Below are 24460 nucleotides of genomic sequence, written 5' to 3'. Positions count from 1 at the left end.
AGGGAAGTTAAAGGCTTCAAGGAGATTGAAAATAAATTGAAGATGGCTTTGAGTAGTTCAAATTTAATCTTGCTTGGTCAAGATGGATGAGTTACCTGCAAAAATATGACATCATTTCAGAACTAAATACACTGTCACCATTTGACTTTAGACAGTTTATAAAGCAGCACTAATGACTTCGGTTTCTCAGTACAAGCAAGTGAATGTGTATTTTTTTTATCTTTATATTGTCAATATTAATTTTAGAAGAAGGGGAGATTCCCTTGAAATAAGTGTCTGAACAATGGAGCGAGTGGAGCAGTTCTCCATTTCTTTTTAAATTGTGGGAACAAACTGATGTTTCTGCTCTCCCACTTCTAACTTATCTGATCATTCCCTGCAGTCCCTCCTTCACCTCGTAGTTGATTCAATCAAACTCACTGCATCAAGCTTGCTTCATCTCAGTGTGATCTCTTCAGTCGGACAGTTTACAGCAAGAAACAAGTACGCTGAATTGAACTGAATTTCAATCAGTTTTTTATGTGATAAAACAATGACGCATTCCCCTAACTCACCATAAATATGATAAAATAGAGTAGAAAACTTGGCATTGTAGTTCCAGGCTGCAGGTTCCTCAGACCCAATATGTAACATGCAAGTGTTTCTCCTCACCATCAAAATTTTTTTTTAAATCATCCACAAAGGTGGATGCAATGAATTCTTCAAACTAGCTTAATAATGACTAAACAAAGAAGCTAACGCAGGATCTCTGGCACAAAAGGAGAATGTGTTGAATGAACAACACTTCTATACTGCATAGGGGTTGCCAGGGCAATCGTAATAGATTACTGAACCGGTTATGTCCCCATTTTGTAGATTTTCATACACAGTGGGAGTAGTGCTCACCAAAAAGGACGAGCGGTAGGATAGAATACAAAAGCATATACATTTTACAAGCAGATGTATAATGGAATATGAATAGAAATATTTATTGCAGTGTTACATGCACTTACGTATAACAATGCCTAAAGGAAGAAAGGGAGTTTGGAAAAGGTTGAAACATGTCTAATTGTTAGATGGAATTTTAGGTTTTACTTATCTTTTCTTTTGTTCAGGTTATCTTGTCTTCTACACCACCAAAAATACATTTGACTCTTTTTGTCTCCTTTCTTCAACCTTTGGTGTAGCCTCAACAAATATTTGTTTGATTCTGATTACTTTTTTCCCCTAAAAATGAGTAAACTAACACATAAATATCTCTTGCACTGTTCTGCCTTTAAACCTTTTTTTCTTTCCGTTTCCCTCTGTAACCTCTATACCTATTTCCACTTGGCTTTCCATCAAAGAATAAACAATGTGGGCCCAATGCCAGTGAACACATTTGAACCTGGATGCTTGCTTGTCAGTGTCTAGGGCCTTATTACATGCCCATGTGTGTGTTTCTGAGGTCTGTTAAAAAGCAGACTTGTGCCTGTGAGAAAACTTCACTTTTCACTCAAACCTCTAAGACGATAACATGATGGCTTTCCTCGAGAAAGTTATGTCCCCCTATCTCTAGCTGAAGTGCACCCACAAACATGGCACTTGGTTTACTTTTACTTTCATCTTTGCCATTATTTTGCAAAAGTCCATATACATTTAGAAGACTTGTGGTTTTGATTATCTATTTTGGTGTGTATATCTGTGTGTGCACAAAGGGCATGGGGGTGCAGTGGGGGTGTAAGAAATCAAAGATGCTACAACCCTGCCTTCTGCTGGTCAATGAGTAATTCTCACTTGCACACTCTTTGGAAAAACTCTGATAGTAGTTAACTTATAGGTCTCCCAATACTCTTAGTGTATATTTCAAATTAAAACAACAGTATATTCTCCAGGGTTTGCGAATGTTGGGTCCAGAAACTTTTATATGCAAGTCACAGCAGAATTCAAGTGGACACATTAACACTCAAAACCAACGCAGAGCTCCCCATTCACATCAAGTAGGTGGCCAAAGCTCACATTTGAATTTAATGTTTGGCAAAAAGTATCAGACTGCATGTTGTAACAGAAACAAACTGTGAATACCTAAAGTTATTTTATAAACTTAGTTGTGCCAAAATGTTGAGGTTGTGCACATGATTTATGTATCACTTAAACATAAAAACAAAACAGGGCAGAACTTATATATTCAAATAACCCAACACCACAAAAACAGGCTATAAAATGGTAAACACTAAGTGTGACACTAAAACTTTAAAACCTTGTGACGGTCTCCGATGCTTTGTCCTACATGTAAAAGTCTTCTGTTCTAAATCCTAGTTTAAGTAATACAAACACATGTGCATCTTCGCCTAAATGACAGCGATGGTATTTTTCATTCCACCAGCATGAACCCAAAAGTGACATCTGTACTTCCATATTTTGAATCCATATACTGTTTCACCCCTTATTTACAGTAACTGTCTATCTCTAAAGTGAATATTGACCAAAATATATGCTTCATGCAGTAAAATACATACTTATGCTAAATAACTGTTCCATTTATAGGAACGTTTTGAAAAGTGATTGACCAGTCCTCTGTTTTATCTTCTCTCTAAGGAAGGAAAAACTGTACTTGAAAGCAAGATATCTGGAGTTGAAACATCAACGGCTTCAGTTCTATTTCTACTCATATCGTTTCAGAGAATAGGTGGATAGGCAAGATGAGGTAAATAAAGACAGTTATGAAGTGATAATCACTATGATAGGAGGGATAAAGAGTGGAGATGAATATAGCATATGAGGAGAAGAGAGCACTGATTAGACCTGGCTCAGGAGATGTCTGTGTTAATTACCTCCTCCTCATCCACCTGCACGACATTCAAACCACAGAAATGCTGATAATGTCGTAATATCACACCCACAAAGACAAACTACACTTGTTGCCTTAGATGTTATCGCTTCTGGGAAGCAGTTCAGCTGTAAATTGCATCTGTGTCCCTATTTTTTTAAATGCTAGAAATAATGTAAAGCAACTCTGTATTTTTGTTGTCTAGGGAGCACTTTTCATGGTTTTGTTTACCATGCAAATTGCTCTCCAGCTATTAGCTATTTGTGTTTTTATGTTACTCAGACAAACATCTGATTAACTTTTAGCCCGTACCCTGGGTATATGGGAAAATAAAACCACTTACCTTTACAATGAGGAAAGACTGCTAATATTCAGTCAAATTTGATTATCTATTTCGGTGTGTATTGGAAATTGGAATATTATTCAAACCTTAATTTTATTCAGTAACTTCATTCACAAAATGTAAACCTGTCTGTATAATTTAGGCTCGACGTAGATTTGATAAAATCTCAAATAAATGCAAACATTTGCAACAACATTTTTGCAACCATCATAGTTGTTTGCTTGTTCCAAGTCATTCTATACACGTATTGTAAGCTCAAAATTAACGTGGCACTTAAAACCATGCTGATTAAGGTAAACTGCTAATGGGATAAGACCAGTGAATCACTGATGGTTTCCAGATTTTATTCACGCTAGAGAATTTGGTCAAACAGCTCTTTGCAGCCAAAGTCCATTTAAATCTTAAAATTAAAGATTGCCAATATTCTAAAAAGGATGACAAACATAAGAACACAGAACTATATAGTAAACAAGACATCGACAAGCCTTAATATTGTATCCTATGCTTACATATGCTTAAGGATTCGAAATACTTTTAAGATATATTGGTTTCTTCACAGATTGATGAGAGATGAGTATCTTTGTTTCTGCTTGAACCCTGGACATGGCTCTTAAAAGCATATGAACTCCCTAACAACAGTTCTAAAAAGATCTTGAATTCCCTCACTGAAATATTTACACAGGAAACATAAAAAAACCCAAATCTCCTGCTTGCTTCCCTACAGTTTTCTTCTCCCTGCCGTTTTACTACACTACACAATTCAGGGCTTGTTAGCCACATTAGCCAGCCGTGTTTGGGCACTTAAACAAGCCAAAGAAACCCAGCAGAGTCTCAGACTTTCCTCAAGCTGTGAATGGAATAGCTTTGCAATTTGTCCTGGCAGAAAACAACATTTTGATCCTAATGAATGGCAAATGGCCACCATTAGAAGTGAGAGGGATTATTGGAAGGGGGTAGTTTATGGCACATGCGTCCATGCCTGCACGTTTGTTTGCCCACTCGGAATGGTCTGCTCTGATCTTTCATTAAAAAGCTCGCTACAGGGCCTCTTCTTGAGACCCTTAAACAGATAGGTCCCAATTTAGAACTCATTTTTAGAAATCTGCAGCATTCTCACACATTGTTGCACAGATTCATTGCAGGAAGGAACAGTGCGTGTGCACGGTTTCTTGACTAGTCATCTGGTAAACAAAGCAACAAACAAGCTTCGCATGGCAGCTTGCTCATGTTTGTTCATAATTGTGTGTCCATCCCTCTTCCTGCCTCTGTGTGTTAATGTGCAGCATGTACAAAATATGTCATCTATAGGTTAAATGCTTTCTCAGCACATCTGTGCTGTCTTTTGTGGTCAGCCACAGCACAGTATCAACTTCCTTCTGAACTGCTTTATCAGAGGTTAGGTGATTGGCTCAAACTTGTTATTTGAAAATGAATGTTTACCTTCCGGCCATATAGGTACGTGTGTTACAGGTTCGGTCTAGGAGAGGCAGACCAGCAGCAGAAGAATGGTTCTGAATAAACAGGAGAAATTATGAGATGGGAAGCAGCATGTTCTGGTTTGATGCAGTTTTTCATTTCAAATTTGTATTCAAAAATACATTTCAAGTCACATTTCTGTCCATTTGCATATTATACAACACAACCATGTTTATATATGTAGAATAATTTTCTATTCTCTTTATAGTTATCATTTTAATAAATAATCTAAACTATTTCTATATGTATGTTCTTTAGCTTTAACCCATATTACCAGAAAATAGTGCAATTGCCTTAGCTTGGTCTGCTAATAAATCCTTTTTATATTTTACAAAAGCAATAATAAACCATATTAAATGTACAAATGAGACTAATAGTACTTCTAGAACCATTTTACTATTAAAACAATGATATCTGAACGTTACAACAGAGTCCGGGACTCTACGCTACTAGTATCAGAGGTAAAGTGAGGGTGGAGCGCCGCCATTACACAGCCTCGTCTCTGTTCCGTAACGAGAACAGCTTAACCGTTCTATCAACCTCGTTCAACATGAGTAAAATCACACATAAGTTGGCTATAAAGCACTGAAATCATATACAGCCCTACTATGTGTGATTTTGTATTCATTTTATGCAATATTACCTCTGTTAACAGGAGAAATTATGAGATGTGAAGCGTCTTGTTATGGTTTGATGCAGCTTCGCTTCAACGGAACAACACCGTTCACAAAAATTCCCCCCCGCCTGGCGGAACCACTGCCTTCACAATACACTGCCCCCTTGTGGCGCACTCCACATCCGCACTCACCTGAAGATCAACCAAACACAAGTAGTTGCTAACATGATTTTTCCTTATAATTGGAATGCTCCTAATAAAGTGTAAATAAACTATTCTCAACATTAAACTATCACAGTTTTGGACACTAACATTCATCAATAAACTGCAGGATTGAACCTTACCTACATTGACAAAGCCATATGGTTAATTTTCTTGTCCAAATACACGAGACTTCGATGTTCAGATTGGGTATTTTTGAATAAGCAGCATATGAAGACTGTGAGGAGACTAAACTCTGATAGTGGTTGCTTTTGTATAGTTCATTAATATCTCTGTAACACTCCTTAACAGACTTGCAGAGTCTGCAATTTCTTTGAACACTGCCCACAATATTATTGAAGTGACCAAGAATTCTGTTGGACAGTTTTCATTTACCACTTATTTTCCTGGGTGTTATTGCCAAAAGATTATTAAAGTTCATGCACATTATTGTCAGAGCAAAGCTGCTCCATGCAAGATAAATGGGAGTTTTTTTGTGAGGGCCACACTATGTAACCAAAAGCATGCAAAGACAAACAGGGCACTTTCAGAACCGATGTCCTCCAACTTTTTGATGCATTCCTGTCCAAAGTCACCATATTTAAATGAATGCCTCGTTACTTGGCTTCTGTAGAGCTCTGTGTCATGCTGAGGAGATAAATCAGCCATGTGATGAAGATTTTTTTTTTCTTTGGTCACTTATGCACTTTGTGTCTATCTTAACTGAGGACAACGTTGAAATGGACTGAATTGGTATGTTTACATGTGCGTATACTTTGTACAATGTGGTCTGTTAATCCAGTACAGAAATTAGACAGCTAGAATGTGCGAAACTTAGAACAAATACTACAGTTGCATGGGCATTTTCCCTTAAACTGCAATAGTACTGAGAAATCTGGAAGAGTTTGCAGCACAGATGTAAACACTCCCCAACCCCATAATATGTTTTGCTATATGAAAAGGCTTGTTGCAAACAAACACTTTATATGTAATATACTGCATGTCTCATCACTTTCTTCTCCTTCAGAACGTCAGCTGATGAAAGGCATCCATTTTCTCATTTGCAGTGGGATGTTCTCTGTCCAACCTCGTAAATTGCTGGATCCATTGTTTTCTTTTTCTCTTTGCTTTTGTTTTATGCCATCTGTACTCCCACCTTTTGTCTGCCTTTCCATCCATCTCCTCTTTGCTCAGCAGAGCTGTGTAACATGGCTAAAAAGGTTTCAGACTAAACACAATAGAGTCAACCATAACATACACATTGTTCAGCAGACTTCTTTTTCTCCAGATACATGTTGCAGCACAATGAGTTTCATTGCACTATGAGCATTTTGTTTCAGGATTTTAGATTCATATCTAAAATCACATCATTTTTTTTAATTAACCAAAGATTAAACAAAAATGTAAAAAGCTTTTCGTGCAACAGATAGAGAGGGTAAGTGGCAGCCAGGTGAACTTAATCAGCTGATGTTAATTTGACTATCTGATTGTCATTAGTGTGACAACTTCTATGAAAACAAGAATGGAAGCTCATTTTCCTCTCATTTTCTAAATGTTAATGTTCTGTAAACAAATGACACATCTTTCATCAGAAAAAGGGAAGGATTTCTAAGTAAGCAATATTTTAGCAAAACAATTTAGGGAAACTGAAAATCCAACATTTTTATTTTATGTAATATAGATTATAATGTATTTTTATGACCCTGTTTTCATGGTAGAATACTCCAATCCAGCTTTGGCAAGACTATATATTGTCCTAATTCTAAAGTGACTCTAATAACAAGGAAATCACTGAAAATCGTCCTATTTTATGTTCACATTAATAGGACAAATATTTAAAATCTCAAAATTGTATTTTTAAAAGGTGATCTGCAGTAGAATTATTGGGGGTAGGTTCAAATACTACAAAAATATTTTAGATTTTCAGCTTGAATTGTACAATTGCAGATTCCTTGCAAACCATCAAAAAGCCCCTTAGCATCATTAGCAACTAACCATTGGTTTAATTTTATGTTATCATAACCAGCTGTGGCATTCTCACCGCAAACTTAAAGTTTCTACAAATCAAGTTGTACAACTTCCATTGTCTGACCATTCAGCTGAATTCATTTTAAACATCAGATAACATGTGGGGTCAACTTCACAATCTCCCAATCAAAATTCAAACTGCTGTTTACTATAGGTCGGACTCTTTGTGTCATAAAGGACTCTTTGTGTCACAAAAAGCCAAAATAACAAGCCATTAAAGCTAAATAAAATGACCTCATTTTAGTAACATTTAACAGCAGAAGGATTTTACATATTTAATTTGAACCAACTTTAAGCATTTTCCGGCATAAAGTCTGGTTATCTTTGATCAAATCACCTAAAATACACAAAGCTACACATGAAACAGGATCTCTTTTATGTTATCATAACCTAGAATGGACCTAGTTTGCAGATATGCGCTTAAAGGAAGTCTGACAGATGTGTTTGTGTGTGCGGCACTTCTTTCTTCATACTTTCTATGTCTTCTTCGCTCCCTTCCTCCCCTCCTCCCCTCCTCATGGCCCACAGCCCAGCAGTAATTCTGTGTTTATCAACTCTTTATTATGGCCTCTCGCATCATCATTTACAATGGTAGCATCTGCTCATTGCCTAGCCTGAGCATGGGGCAAATTGCTTTTATAGGAGGGAAAAAAAAAAAAAAGAAAAAAGCCTGAGCGAGGACAAATACACACACACAGCATGGCCTGCACACAAATCAAGACACAGAGCTCTGGCCTGTTTACAGCGGTTGTTAACTCTCCCGGCAGAATCGCACACAAACACACAAACACTTCACTTGTTCTAACAGGATCAAATGATTAACTGGCCTCCATCAGCAAATCAAAATCAGTCCCCAACCCAATGAGGGAGCTGTTTGGATTTTCCATTTATTTTTTCTTCCCTTCTACCTGACGCCGCACTGTGGAAAACAAATATCACATCTGGCCTTAGACAGACAATCCCTGTGTTTGGCTTCATCTAATTTAGCCACTACAGCAATGTGGGAAACAGTGGGGAAGCAGAAAATGGCAAGACATCCTGTCTTTTTCTTCGCGTTTAACACATTAGTGCTCCCTAAATGATGGGGATGGAGAGTCAGTGAGGTGAATTTGCAGAGAAGCTAGGCAATTTGGGGAGGAAAAATAATCACAGTGCTCCTTCTAATCATAAAAGGCTTTATTGTGTAGGTAGGAGGAATGTGCATGCATCAGTTTGGTTTTGTACAGATGCTTACATAGGACACACACTGCAGCACAACGTTAAATAGTCTGAGGAAAATAGGACGCATGGTGATGTGATGCATAGCAATACAGGGAGGGAGTAGTAAAAGGTTATGCCGTCATCAGATTTTTATCTGTTGTTGCTTTATGGCAAATTTTGAATTTTCAGAGCACCTCCTGGATGAGTTAGTGATGGATTTGTGGAGTAACTTTGGTAACTGCTTGTCAGTGTTTTCTATGTTTGTGTATGTTGGCTCATACTGTGGTTTGCTGGACTACTAAGAACTAGTTCTTTAGTCAGATAGACACCAATGACTTTGTTTCTCTTAAAGCTCTTGATTTTCATTAAATTGGGGTTGAATGTGTTGCTTTGAGAAATCTGAAAAAGGTTGAGTGGTAGAGCAGTATATGTCACACCTCTTCCCTATACACACATGTTGAATCCACTTAGTTGTTAAATCTACGTGTTCATAAGTGTTTCATTAGTGCTTAATACTGCTGCTTTCTTAAGCAGTAGTGTCATCAAAATGAACCATCTGCAGCATTGTCTTTGATTTGAGCAAGAAATACAATTTCCACAGCAGATGGAACAGTCTACTTGCAATTTGCAATTATTTTTAGTACTAGAACATGAACATGCTTCAGAAGAAGAAAATGTTTCATAATGAATATTAATCAAAATTTCTCCCAAATTAATCATGCATTAACTCTCAATATTTCCTGCTTCCAGGACATGGAAATTCTTGGCTATGGTGATAATTTCTCATATTAAGTTATGGTGGTAATTTTGGGTGGACTGGATAGATAGGGATTTTAAAATCTTTTCCTTTATAAGATCAAGTGCTTGAGAAAAAAAATAAATCCAGCACTCCACTGCCTGAAAGCCCAGGTAGAGCAATTATTCATGTTCTTAAAATCTGCACCACATTAAAGAGGCAAGCAAATGAAACTAAATCCAAACACTTTAATAAACATTGAACAGATATATATATATATATATATATATAAAAAAAAATCAAAAAACAAATGACTACTATTACTACTAATACCTATTTGTAAATTCCACACTTTTTCACGCCCAATATGTTTTGAGTATCTCTTTGATCCTGGGGAATATTTAGTCTAGGACCAGTTCATTAGTGTGACTCACTCTCCTGGAGACAAACTCGGTGTGGAGTTCATCAGTGAGTTCCAGGTGGTCAAGCCTTGACTCATGGGGCTTAGTCAGCCTTAGGTCCCAATACCTGTGAGAAGCAAAGTTTAGGAAGTCCATAATCTGGTCCAGGTGGCAGGCAAGGGCTAATTCCACGGCTGTAACATAGTTTTTGTAATGGATGTAGGTTTTATCTACATCCATTAAGAAAAGCAGGAGCGATGTGTCACATTTGGTTCCATCAACTAGATCGCTAACTTAGTTGCATGCACAGCTTAGCCTCTGGTATCCACCACCTGACAATGAGTCTGAGCTCTTTTCTTCTTCTTCAGGTTGCAGAACAACTTGAGGTGGCAAATTACATGTATAGGTATTTTTAAATATTATCTATATTCGAGGCAAAAGTTATCGACACTGCTCACATTATGCTATAATTATTCCATCAACATTGTCATTGCACATGTGGCTATAGTATCCAAGAAACTAAGTAGGCTATTTTCTATGATATTCTGGTGCATTTTAAACCGAAACACACTCGCAGAGCGAGATTTGTTCATCCCAAGGAAAAAAAAACAACTAAACTGAAACCCACTGGTGCGGTTTATGCAATCCAGTGCAGCGAGGAATGCTCAAACCTCTGCGCTGAAGAAACTAAACAGTCACATAAATGGATGGCACAACAGAGAAAAGCAAATCATTCAGTCAAGAATCAGCATTTCATGGCCACTCATTTGAAGAAAGAGAAAAGATGTAGTTTGAAAGAGAAGTGAGGGAAGCCATCTATGTTAAACATGAAAAATAACACTAAACAGATCAGGTGGTCTCAGATTTCGTTTTTCTAACACCAGCATTGACTCCCCAGGTGTTTTTTCAGCAATTCACACCTTGGAACATGTGAACAAACCATCTCACATAGCATGTTAAGGGGCATGTTTGAATTGTCAAGCAAAAACAACCCAAAGTGACACACATGTCCAAATTGCCCCATTAGTGACCTTAATGGCCCTGTTTGTTCTGACTACATTTCAGAAGCCTTTTACTTCCAGCCATGCTTAGAATCAAAAAAAGCCTTTCGTGTGGGAGGTGAAAAGTCTTAAAGAAAGAAGAGACGTCCAGGTACCTTGTAGTGAAGCACTTATGATCTGAAAAAAATAAAATTAGAACCAAATAAGTGTTTCTTTCCTGGTTTCTACATTCATTAGCAGTAAATTAAATTACTGAAATCAGTGTAAGATATAAACACTTTTTGCAAAGATTAATGTTCCATACTGTAGTCCAATGCTTCATTTCTGCACTGGTCTGTTTGTCTGTGGACATGTGCTCAAACGCCACTTGCTGTGCGGTGATACCAGCTAAGCCTGTCAGAAGGGATTGTCATGCTCGCTGCTGTCACTCAATGTGACATCCTGACATTCGTTTTTGCTGGTGTTTATCAGTCAGGATATGTATGTGTGCACGGATTGTGGGTGACACTGGGAGCAGTGAGTCTGGATAAAAGATCTTTGACATTCATGGCTGCACGTGCTCACGCACTCATGCCTGGAAGCTATGCTGCAATGGTGAATAATTCCATCAACCGTCAGGTCTTTAGTTCAGGCCTACATACAAACACACACACACACACACACACACACACACACACGCACACACACACATGCAGAGTTCCCACCACCAACCTGGGAAGCTGTTGGGTAACAATTTAATTGTGTTCAAACAAGCAGTCATGCCTGTATATACTGCCTGACAGTACATTAAATTTGAACTCCAAAATAATTTTATAAAGTAGACACCATGTTCATATTATTAGCTTAATGGTTCTGGTATTTTCCCAAGTAAAGCTGCTCTAAAGTTTGGCTTATGTGATGTAGTTCTGTTGGCTTCGTTGTGTTGTAATGTTTGGCGTGCATTGGAGTAGTTGACAGCTGAATGTGAAGTGGCGGCAGAGCCCACTGCTTCCAGTATGAGGCCATGGTTCTCAACTGGAAAAACATGGATTGTTCCCCTCCTGCCAGAATCCCCCATCTGCACCAAATAGAGGAGTGACTACGTTGTTTTCTTCACAAATGGAGGCAGGTTGGAGCAGGAGGTGGATGTACAGATTGGTGGCGAGGTTGACCAAAAGGTAAAGCCAACAATTTACCAGTATGTCTATGTTTCAACCTGCACTTATGGTAATAAAATTTGGATTGTGAGTGAAAGAATAAAATGCTTGTAACAAGAAATTCTCATCTTCCTCTGTAGGAAGCAGGTGAGGAGCTCCATCATCTAAGGGCAGCTAAGAAAGGAGCCATTGCTCCTCTGCAAGAAAAGAAGCCATTGAGGTGATTTGGGTATCTGGTCAGGAAGCGTCCTGGGCAGCCCTTCTTTGGAGGTTTTTTAGGCACATCTCAGTGGGAGGCGAAACTGTGTTAAAAAGAATGACACGAAGAGACTTTCAACAAAGATTATATATGTTCTGCTAATGGTTTTTAGATTCCAGGTAACTAACTTTGCAAAGTAAACTCTGGCCGCTCATTTGAAGAAAGAGAAAACATGTAGTTTGAAAGAGAAGCGAGGCAGCAAATTCAAAAGTGTTAAATGTTTTGGTGTTAGTAGACTTTGTGCAAAAGCAGAGTTAATTTTACACATAGAGTCACGTTCTGTTTATGTAACTCTGGGGTGTATATTATTAGTGGTTAAAATCCAGTGTTAAAACAAAGTGTTTCCGTATCAAATCTAGAGGTGTTAAAATAGAATCAATAACTCTTTACTTCTGAACTCTGAACTCCACCAGAGTTAATTCACACTCCGTCCCAGAATCATAGATTCCCACCGAAGCGAAGGACAGCAGCAAAGTCATTTCAGGACTATTTACTTTCCACCTGTCTGAGTTATTTACCATGCTTGGTAAGTCATTTTTTTCTGAGATGGTTTATAACTACTATTTTGAGTTGAGCTCAACCTGTATGATAGACGTCACGTTCGCCACACGGCTCGGTGTTAGCATTTTTAGCTTAGCATGCCGAATGTTAGCAGAGTATAAGTGTTGGAAAAAATCAAGCCGGTGAACATTTAATCAAATTCTTGGCTAATTTAAATAGATCCGTAATAATCTGGAGTATGTTTTTTCATTATGTTGAACGTTTACATGCATATTGGTCAGATTTATCAACCTTTCTGATCGATTTTTTTCCTTTGAAAAAATGCAAAAGGCTTTTTCACGTTGAGAGCATTATTCCCGCTGTTGTGTCCTCTTATATACGTTTTGCAGCAAGTTTTAATCCTTTTATTGCGTTTTTGTACATTAGTACCAGTTTGGTTGCGGATGAATCGCCAGTCGTCAGCCTAACCTCCCCCTGCCGATTCCTCCATGGATTCTTCGAAGATTCAAGCTCCAAAAATGATTATGTGAGCGTTAATATCTCTGAAACTCTACATTTCTGTAAAGGAGGCTTGTTGTTAGAGTTGTAGTAAAAATGTATTCCTTCGCTCCATTCCTCATTGTTATGTTTTTTGTTTGTTATGATCCAGAGACCGACACTGTCTGGCAATCTACCTGTTAAAATAAAATGCACTCTATCATATTACATGAACTGCTTGCTTTACTTTGAACAATTTCATGCATATGGTATTGAAGAAAAATGTATTAAGCATACTGCATTTTGTATTGCACAGCTGATATGTCAGACCTTTTAATAAGCAATATGTGAATGAAAGCGACATGTGAAGCATGCACATTATTCCACGTTGTAATATGTTTTGTAATTATGGTGCACGTTTTGAAATAAATGCATTTGAGAAAATTATTGCCTCTTTCTTAAATGTTTATTTTCCAAATAATTTTTAAAAGTTCAAAACAATAAAGTACCTATTTAATATTAACTACAAATAACTCCTAAGAAGTTAATGAAGTACTATGTGAGAGTTAATATTAAGATCTAACACTGAATTATTGTAAATGTTAAATTATTAACTCCAGCAGATTTGATATTTGACACTTTATAAGAGTTAAGGTACTAGCTCTTCAAAAAGAGTTAAATTAACACTTTCTGGTGTGGACCCATATACACACTTTAAAAGTGTTGAAATCAAATCTGACAGTGTTAATCTGAGCCTCCTAAATTCAGATACTGGTCCGAACTTGTAATTTTGTACTCATGGCAAATGTACAGTATTTGTTGTTAATTAGCAAATCTACTGGCAGCAGAAGATATGCATTTGAAGCCAGATGTGCACAAAACACACATTTTTGATTCATGTTGAGTCTGTTTTTAAATCCAGTTTTAGCAAATATTCAATTTTGTGTCCAATTTTCTTTCTGATGGATACTGATAATCATGCCTTGTAAATCAGGCGGTCATGAATCCCTTCTATGTTGACATGCTGCAGTAAACGGTAAGCCATGATAATGCCGCTAATTTTATCATATTGATCACATTAAGGAAGAGGCAAGAATCTACATATTTTATTGCACACTCAACTCACTCTCATCAAAAGCAAAAAGCAATTTGAAGTAAAAAAAAAATTTCTTATGAATTCTGTATGACCTATGAGGTGAGCCTTGGACGTTGCTGCTCAATTTCATGCTCTGATTTACATGCTAAACTTTTAAAAGCTCTCATCATTTGAGTTTCTGAGAAAGCTCTTCAAAAAGAACAAAGGGAACTCCACAGACCATCACACTCTTGGACAGCCCTCGTTTCTCCGGCCCTTTTGTTTCTCTGTGTGTGTGTGTGTGGTGTGAATCAATACACTTGTAAAGCTGACAGCATTTCCCCTGTGGTGCACAGACAACAAACAAAGTCCCTAGTGGGTTATACTAAAGGATACTGTAGGTACACCTCTATACACACACCCCCACACACACACGCACACACACACACACACACACACACAACTTTAAGATGTCAGCTTCTTCATGCCAGCCACAGCCATCTGGTTTATGTAACCAACTCTAGAGTTGTATGCTTGACCTGTCCGCTGTTGTGTGTGTGTGTGCGGGGGTGTGCGCGTGTGTTTGAATGTGTGTGCAAGTGCATGTTGGAGAGACGAGCACAGGACATCAGTGAACATTTGACCTCCAATTCTTTCCTGCGCTCTTTTAGGAAACACTGCAGTAGTACCCAGGGAGCGTTAGTGTGTTGTCCTCAGATAAGAGATGAGAAATATTGTACAAAACTATTTTTAGAAGTCCTACATTTGAAAGAAATACTATCATAATTTATTAAAATTATTCTTAGAGATAAATTTAAATTGACTAAATGCAATTCCACACTGAAAATATAGGTGAAGTTTAGTTATTAAGGGAAGAGCAAAAATATTAGTGCTAAATAGAAATCACATGCATGGCACTTGAAGTACAATATATTCCCCAAAATAAGACATCAAATCAGTCCCTTGTGATATTGGATCTTTTTATATTGTGGTGTATGTAAAAAAAAAAAACGCAAAATTTGAACGCTCCTTCCTTGCCTTCTGAAAAAAATGCTTTGACCTAAATTACTTGAAATTTTGGTGTTTAACTAAATCAGAAATTTGGCCCTCTTGCATGCCGGGGGACAGATGCACCCATCCAGCCTTTTGCATTAGATAGAAAAAGAAAGATGGCAAAAATTAGGGAAGATAGATTATATTCTTGCCATCTTAAGTGCTTAGCCAGGCCAAGTCAAAAAAAATTTAAACCCCAGAGAATAAGGCTTATTTTGACTGGTGGCCAGTTTGGGATAAGAAGCTGCAGGGGAGTTGTGTGTGCGTGAATGCATAAGTGCTGAACCACTGGTGTAAATTCAGTCGGCCATTTATGTCCGCCTGTCTCAGGTATATATATATATATATATATATATATATATATATTAGTGTGTGTCCAAATCTGTCATTAGCCAGGCAGCTCTTTGGCAAGACACTACGTTCACTCAGAATGAGTCAGGGGTGACTTTGTCCCAGAGAGAAAGTCTTGAGTGAGAGAGAGTGGCCTGATACACATGGACCAGACACAAATCCTCTTAGCCAAAAGGGAAAAAGAAGGCTTTTGGGTGGCGGCTTAAATCGGTCATTGTGGCTCAACTTTAAGACTTCCTCTGATGCCTTTCTGCTTTGCACTAATGTAAATAAACGAGCCCCCTCGGGACGAGTGAGAGGGAAGTGAGACCAGCAGGTAAAAGGGGTAGCATCCTATCCCGCACTCTGGCAGTGGCCTGAATAGCTACATCATCGCTCACTTTGGATGGGTGTGCCGACTACGTTGCATTCTTTAAATCCTGCAAATAGACGGTTTGTCGTCCCCTGTACTTGTGTGTTTAGAACTGAAACGGGAAAATGTCACAATAACACAGACACCTTAATGTTCTCTGTTGGTGTAGCTGCCGCGACCATTATCACTTCAGTGATTATTGTGCTGACAGATGAATCTCAGTATTCCCTTGGCACAGAGTGTACCTAAATGCACCGCGTGAGTAGCCATCTTGAGAAGTATGCAAAATTACACTCTCTACACACCCCATCGGAACCATGTGTGTCTACATTCTCAGCTCCTACAAAAGCAGCTTTGCATATGTCACATTGTCACACACAACACAAGTGAAACAGTAGTTAGTCTTGTAGTTAAAATGAATTAAATAAAATAGTACTTTATTATAAAACAATCAAAAACAAACAAAAGGAGGTAGTTGTGCGGTTGGATTAATTGGATTAATTGAAAGTGATCTAAAATTTAATCAACAAAAGGTAAAACATTTGTCAGCTGACAGAATCTTTCTTAAATCAAAGCCAAACCCAAAAGTTACCACGATGGAAATGTTTATTCTCCTCTCAGGAAAAAAAGAGTTACATATATAGACTACATATCTACTGTCAGCTGGGAAATTACAATTCTCAAAGGCTCGCTAAAATTGGATAATAACACAGTGGAAAAAAAACCCTTGTCAAAAAAGTCTCAATTTAAGCAGTGAAATTCACATGTGGTCAGAATTTGGCGTAACATGAAAGGATTGAACCACCCACCCTCCAGTCCAAGTGTCAGGTGGTTATGTAATGGAGTGAGGGATTCTTGTGATTTTTGACAAATGGGCCAAGTGAACATTATTTTAACACCACACTGCACTTTATTGCTGCTGACCGTATACTTTGTATTACAGCAACATGGGCGCATCTCCTGATCAATTTTCCATTCGTTGGCTGTTAATCACTGCAGGATCACAGGGGGTTGGTGCCCATCTCCAGCAGTCATTGGGTAATAGGTGGGGCTCACCCTGGAAAGGTTGCCAGTTCATGGCAGGACAACACAAAGACACGCAGGACAAATCTAGAGACCAGTTAACCTAACAGTCATGTTTTGGGGCTGCGCAGTGAAGCCAGAGTTCCCACCCAAACGTGATACCCAGATTTTATGAGAAACTGAATTTGGGGGTCTTCTTTGTTGCAAGTCATTAAAAAATGTAAAACTAAACATTTTAAATAAAGTAAACTTTATTATAAATAAAGCCACTTTTTGATAATGCTCTGATTTATTAGATCCACCTGCACAATAAACACTAAGACAGAGGACGTATCGCCGATTCATTAAAATGCACTGTGTACAACTTACCTGCTTAAATAAAACCTACCGCCTGCTGTGATGTCTGAAAAATATGCTTAGGAAGTTACAATTAGAATGGAGCTTTGTTGAGGTGTTGCTGGAGTTATGTAACTTGGCAGAAAGTGTGAGTTTTATGGGGAGTTTTTTTTTTCTTTTTAATGTTACCATCATAAAATGCAGGACTTGTTGAACCGTTGCCTTCTTTGTCTCAATGTTTCATGAAAGCAATCAGCCACTTGACGCTTAGCTTTACAGCGATACTGCAAAGCTTCTCATCTGCCTCTCCACTGTTCCAAAACCCACTGTAGTGAAGCCTCTCATGGCTTACCGTTTTAAATATACACTGTAAAGTGACGTGTGATAAGGGTTGGGAGACAGGTTTTTGCCGTTAAAATTTAGATGATCAAGTCAGCTGAACGCCCTGCGAACAGCGAAAGGTTTGCCGTGAAGATGTTTTATAAATTCGTACAGAAAGACACTCCCCTTCAACTGTCAGCGCTGTCAGCGCCGCATTTGTTTTCTACAATTTCCTTTTTTTTGTTCCCGTCATGCACCAGCGACGAGCCATTGGAAATGAGTGGGGATTCATTGCCCTTTTAGAAATCCTGACAAACAACCAGTCAACCTTACAGAGCAGGCTCGCCACGGCCGGTTGGCTAAAGCAGCTTCGTCGCTGTTATAATGTTGCATGCCATTCAACTCGCATGCGAGCGTGTTTGGTTGCTGTTGCCATTCTCGCCGCTTCTCTCAGCCGCCATGTCAGCAAGGTACACATCATCCTCGTTAAGCGTTTGTCTCCAGCCTTATTCACAGATGATTATTCATTTAGTGACTTTAGACAGCTCCCGTCAGCCACAAGGACTCCGCTCATCCACCAAGGGACATATCAATGCTCGGTTTTTTTCCTCCTCCTTGCTTCTTTCTCCTCTTCCTATCCCCTCTCCAGGGCTATTACACTGAGTGTTATGTTTACTATAACCCACATGCTTGTTAATTATAAATCACCGGCTCCTCTTTCGTTCTATTAATTGGTGCCTCCTCTCCTGCTCTATGTGGCGGCTCCCACAAATAAATTCAGGTACGACTTCATTAAGTGGCACTCTCGCAACAGATCTTGACACACGCAACGAAGGCAATAAAACCAGGAGGTTGGAGGGGGTACGAGTGGAGGGCTTCAACAACTGTAATCAGTGTTTAACAACAGTCTGCGCTCCGATTTGAAGACCGCCACGCTCTCTGGTGCTGCTGCTGATGGGGAGCGGTGTTGGACAGAAGAACAACACTGGCTTACATAATCTATGCATTTTTTTTTTTTTTGCGTCGAGCTTGTAAACTTTCTCTGTTTTCTTGTCGTCGGTGTTACTGACTGAGTGGCAAAATTATATCCTTTATTGTACATTGACCAAACTTGCAGGACTTAAAAGAAGTATTTACACCCCCACCCCTTTTTTTTCTTTTACATTTCTTGTCAGATTAACAACAAACTTCAATGCAACATAAAAAAAGAAGAAAAAAAGGCATTGCTATTAGAAACATTTTAGAAATAAAAAATTGAGAAGTGTGGCCTTGGTTTTCTAATAATAAAAGCCATGGCATATGTAATCATAAAATTACTAAAGAGGAGGAAATCTTTGTATAAGATAACTGCGGTATAAATCCTGCGCTTTTGTGAATTTTCCGGGTGCTAGCCTGCCTATGCAATTCCCTTTGATTCGGAGCTTTCTCCCAACAACTTGGATTTTTCCGGTAGAATTTCAACCGGGCCAATCGACGAACAGGAGAATTTGTGAACAACGACGTCAGTTTTCTGCACTGTTTTAGAGTTGTTGTCTGCCTGTACTTCAGCAATCGCAGCAGAGGAAGTGAAAGAAGCTGCTCAGTCCATGTTGGTCATGCATCCAAGTATTGAATTAACATTAACAGCCATCTTGTTCAGCTAGGAACTTGGTTGTTTACACTGCAGGCAATTTTTCTGTAAACTTCGTCACATACGTCACAGTCAAAAGTTAGCGATTGAGTTCATTAAAAAACTTCAACAGAGTCTCAGCAAGAAGCAAACCGTTGAACAAAAGGCTGATTTTCACCAGGTGAGGGTTTTGCTTGAGAGCAAACGCCACCATAAAAACAACAGGCAGGTCAGGGAGAAAGTTGGACAGAAGTTTGAAACAAGGTTATGTTATAAATTTGTGTTCCTAGGCTTTATTAAACCTGTCTTGGAGAACTTTTCAGTCCATTATCTGAAAATAGAAAAAGTTTGACACACCTACAAGCCATGGCCATCGACCCAAAGTGACAGGCTGGGCAAGGAATGCATTAATCAGAGACTCAGCAGGAGCTGCAGAGATCCGCAGCTCAGAAGGGGGAAGCTGTTGACAGAACAATTATTATCACGCGCTCCACCAATCAGGCCCTTATGAAGGAGAGCCAGGAAGAAAGCTGTAAAAAGGCCTGTTTAAAGCCTGTCACTAACCATGTAAGAGACGCAGTGAACATGAGGGAGAATCTCCTCTGGTCAGATGAGAGGACATTTTTGACTTGCATGCAAAACACTAAGTGGAGCAAAAGAATTTAGGCTTCACATCACCCTTAACAGACTTTAATCAAATCATACATGGTGGTGGCAGAGTCATACGGGGGGGTGGGGGGGGGGTGAGTTTCTTCAGTAGACGCAGAGAGTCTGTTCAGAGATGACGGAGAGACCTGTGTGACTTAGTGTTGGAAAGCTCTGAAAAAAAAGAAAACATTTTGAAAGCTGCAAAACATTTTAGGCTGAAGTGAAAGAAGACGACTTTGGCTTATGCGATTGCAGAAACTTATTTGTGGGAGGTCATGGAGAAGGATTTTCAGTTGGCTTCATAAAAGTTATAGAAAGAACACTGCTTAAAGAGCGGATAGGGACCATCCCTGGCTGCTTGGTTTGGCAAGGAACGGGACAGTAGACCCCACAATGAGGAATATTGGCCAGGCACGGCAAGGAGGACTTTGAGTCCACTATCTTAGCTTTTGGTGTGCTGGGAGCAGCCGAGACACCAGTCATCAAATTTATGACTTGTCATTTTCCTGCTACAGAGCTTCATTCAGCCAGCTGACCACAAGCGAAGATGATGCCAGGGATTGGACTGTCTTGATTTCAAAGAAAACATTAGAAAATCTAGCATCTGTGCTATAAATGATACCCACAGGGATGGAACATTTTCAAATAAGTAGACTAACATATTAAAGGCCTGCTCATGGACATAAAATGACTGAATACGCCATCACACCGGACGGTTCCATTAGACCTAATTGGATGAATTTCATGTTAATATATGCTGTGCCACTTAGCACTACACAGAGGCTTAACCTCTGCATGGGATTTCATCTCCTGCCAAGTTCTGCAATCATGCTCTTCAGGTTCACTGTAATGGCTGGAACACAGATATTCAGAGCAGTGGCGGCAAAACGGGATAAATAGAAAACCTGTATATAAAGAATATGCAATGTTTCTGGGTGTGTGTGTTTTTTAGACTACTTTAAATGTCTGTCCTCTATTTTTTTTATAAACTTGTTAAAAAGGTGTTAACTGATCTATTTAAAATAAAATAGGTATGCACTTCAACTTTCACACATTTTGTAATGTTACAAAATCATTACAACATCTATAATGCAATGTAATTTCATTGGGATTTTTGGTGAAAGACCAACAAAAATTAATGTGTTGGAAAAATAAATGTTTCCAGCAGGTTTTACAAATAAAAAAATTAAAAATTTGTTGTGCACATATGTTCAGCCCCTTTTTCCCTGATAGCTCCAAATAAAATCCAATACAACTAATTGTCACCCAATCATTTCAAAAAATTATCAAAATGTCTGTAGTAAAAATGATCTGCAACCAAATCCACCTGTGCAGTTTAATCTCAGTATAGATCCAGCTGTTTTCTGAAGGCCTCAGAGGATTTTCAGCATCATAAAGACAAAAAAAAGGCAAATAGGAGATAAATCAATTGAAATGTTTATAGTTGTTCTTTGTTACTAAACACTATGTCAAGAAGATCTTAAGTAGTGCAACATAACTGCAGACGTTTTAAGTGAACCTGCCAGACCAGAGCACTAGTGAGAGAAACGCCCACAATCCACAGATCTTTTGCCAGGACATCTATAAGTTTTGAAATTCACAGATCCGGCCTTTATAGGAGAGTGGCAAGAAGAAAGCAGAGGTTTACCCTCCAGCTAGAACGGAATAGTTCAGATCAAAACTTAGTATGTGAAAATGGTCAAGTCAAAGTCATTCAAACTTACGCAATTTGGAATCTGAGCATTGGGCCAGTGGAGGTAGATCGAACGTCTGATTTGGTTGCCCTGGTGTGATATTCCAGGCTGGGATCGGCTTGTGAGCAGCTCTCTGCCGGATAATGGATGAATGGATGGAGCATTTGGAGTAGCACCTTCTGCACAAATTAGCATGCTTTTGATTTTTTTTTAAATGCCTTTTGATGCTTAAAATACCTGAAGAGTAACAAATCACAGGTTTACAGTACGCAAAATATTGAACATTATTCTAGCCAACCCTCAGAGGCAAAAAAAAAAAAAAAAAAAGCTTAGCTGAGCATTTTAACCTCACGCCACCCCCTCAGAACGTATCCAGTAAAGAAGGAAGTCCGCAGCTACTTTCTCCAAATTGGCAGGGGCAGAAGAGGCCACAACAGTAATGGGAGGACCCTTCACATTTTTTCCCCCCCGTCTCTTTCTTCCTCCTCATGTTTTTCTCATCAGAGAGAAATCTTTCAACTAGCTAAGGAGGTTTAGGACAACTGTGGAGTCTGACATAATTATCAGTGGCTTGGCTTTAATCACACTCTCCTCTGACTCCTCAGCGCACATTATCTGACACCAAACACACAGAGTTTCCTGCCTGAACCAGGCCAATTTACCCTCCTAAAGCCACTCAGAAAGTTAGCTGTCACAAGCAGCTTGAGATGGACAGAAAAAAGGCAGCAGAATGCGAAAGAGATGAAGACGGGCGATGTAATTCCAGACCATACTTTGTTTTGTTTTTTTTTGTGTTTTTTTTATATATATTCTTTAGCTGTGTTCACTTTTAATCAGTCTGAAAACCTGTCAGTTTGATTTCACGTCTAACAAAGCTGTAGATGATTTATGTCAGAAGGTTGTATTAGATTAAAAGGAGTTTGGTAGGATTTAAGAGACACTTTTTAGAAAGCGAAGCTTCAATTACCTTGAGTTACCTGTACAGGATATTTGAATGATTGCTGGATTAATACAAGCTCTCTGAAAATCTCTTGAAATGTGTTTTTGAGATACTTCAGCTATAATCAAAGGAAATTAAACTGCTGCTCTGGCTAAAGATAATTTGAATTCTTTACAATTACACACAACTCCTCTGACCTGGAAGCTTTGCTTTTCAGATGTGAGCTGTTTTGAAGTCTTCATTGATTTGTTGTTATTTGGCAGTCCTTAGATATGAACTAGAAAAGGGTTTTCAGACCCCCCCCCCCACATCTCTAAAGAAAAACTGTGAAATGTTTATTACCTAATTATTTAAAAAAAAAAAAAAAAAAAAGACGTGAGGAAACGGATGCAGCGAGACATATTAATGCCATTTCTGCCACACCCCTCCACATCCCGAAATGGGTCAGTGAATGGTAGGAGTGGGAGGCAGAGAGGTCGCCGGAGCGAAAGGAGAAAATTTCAAAGTGATGAAAGAGAGAAAGATCACAAACAGAAGCACTCGCTAATGTGTTCCCAGGATGCAGCCCATTCTAACTAGGCTCCCAGACCTTTGATGCTGTCTCTGACAGACCATCCTAAAGAAGAAAAAAAATATGATGAGCCATCAGTGGCTAGCAGTAGGACGCCACTTTCTTTTTTTGGGGGTAATAGGAAATGAGCCCAGACAGGGCAGCACGGTGTTTTAACCTCTGAGATAGTTAGTGAGGACGGCCTGATCTATAGGAAGATTTACACATGTGTCATTTTACACATGTGTCATTTTGCTTCTATGGATTTAACTGAATTCCAGGGGCAATTCAGTGCTGTAGAGGGTTTTTTGCATCCATCCTCTGACTTATACTTTTAAATAACTTTTCCTCTGATTTGCTTGGGGAGTTCTTTAGTCTCCATGCAGCAACGGTAACCAGGAATACTGACTGACCAGTGAATGGATTTTCCACACACAGCTGTCTTTAGACTACAATGACTTGAGACACAACACTCAAGTGATTAGCACCAATTGGCCAGACCTCTGTTAAATTACGTCCAGCCAACAATAAAATATTTTTGTATTTTAAAAGGTTTTCATTTAACTGTCATTATTTTTGTAAAAATCAATTTTAACGTTTGTATTCAATGTTTTTTTTTTGTCAAAACAGGCCAATATTGTTGATCTTGAATGATTTGTAAAAGCAATAAAAAAGGTAAAACATCCAAGGAGGTATTCACCTGAACTTCAGTGGCAATTCAGTGCCATAGAGGTTTATTTTTTTGTATCCATCCTCTGACTTATACTTTTAAATAACTTTTAAAAGTATGTTATTTAATACTTTTAAAATACTTTCAGAAAGAAACCTTTCTGAAAAAGGTTTCCGACTCTAAATTGATTTTAGGAATGGACAACATTTTTCTGCTATAAGTTCAGACTATTCAAACATGTTGTTGCTGGAAGAATGTTTTCACTGCATTTTGATGGTCCAGAGGATGCTAAGGTGCCATCTGTTCACGCTTCAAAGGGTCAAACTTTATTGAAAGGATTGAGAACTTTATGTTTACCCAGTTTGATATATGTAACCTTAAAGTAGCACAAAAAATGTCAGTCTTTTGCACCTGAAGTCAAAATAAAAAAAACATGTTTTTATTACAATTAATCAAGGAGGCTAACCTTTTTTAGCTTTACACCACACTGTCAGTGAATCTTCACCGTTATGGCAAATTTCTCCTACAGAGGAAGACAAAACTTTTTATTATGGGAGGTTTAATAGTTTATTTGCACCTTTCCAGTCCTGTGGGATTTAATATATGACAGCAATTAATTTATTTTTGACAAACAAGAACTTGGTTCATCAGTTGGAAATCTATTGTGAATTTGCA

At 38.5% G+C, this 24460-nt stretch overlaps 1 long non-coding RNA gene across 1 annotated transcript in view; it reads right to left on the bottom strand.

Annotated features, from left to right (window-relative positions):
• Positions 1-6948, bottom strand: part of LOC103477300 (uncharacterized) — a 59316-nt gene extending 52368 nt beyond the window's left edge. The window contains exons 1-2 of the long non-coding RNA XR_014091239.1: positions 5251-6948; positions 4572-4642 (exon numbers count right to left, since the gene is read on the bottom strand). This is a non-coding gene — a long non-coding RNA (uncharacterized LOC103477300). The remainder of the gene's footprint in view (positions 1-4571; positions 4643-5250) is intronic.
• Positions 6949-24460: the final 17512 nt, after the last annotated feature.

Source organism: Poecilia reticulata, chromosome 15 (genome assembly GCF_904066995.2).
Source record: "Poecilia reticulata chromosome 15, P_reticulata-male-v2, whole genome shotgun sequence".
In the NCBI taxonomy this organism is placed as follows: Eukaryota; Metazoa; Chordata; class Actinopteri; order Cyprinodontiformes; family Poeciliidae; genus Poecilia; species Poecilia reticulata.
Note: the sequence above shows the minus strand (reverse complement) of the source record. Positions and strands in the feature narration are given on the sequence as shown.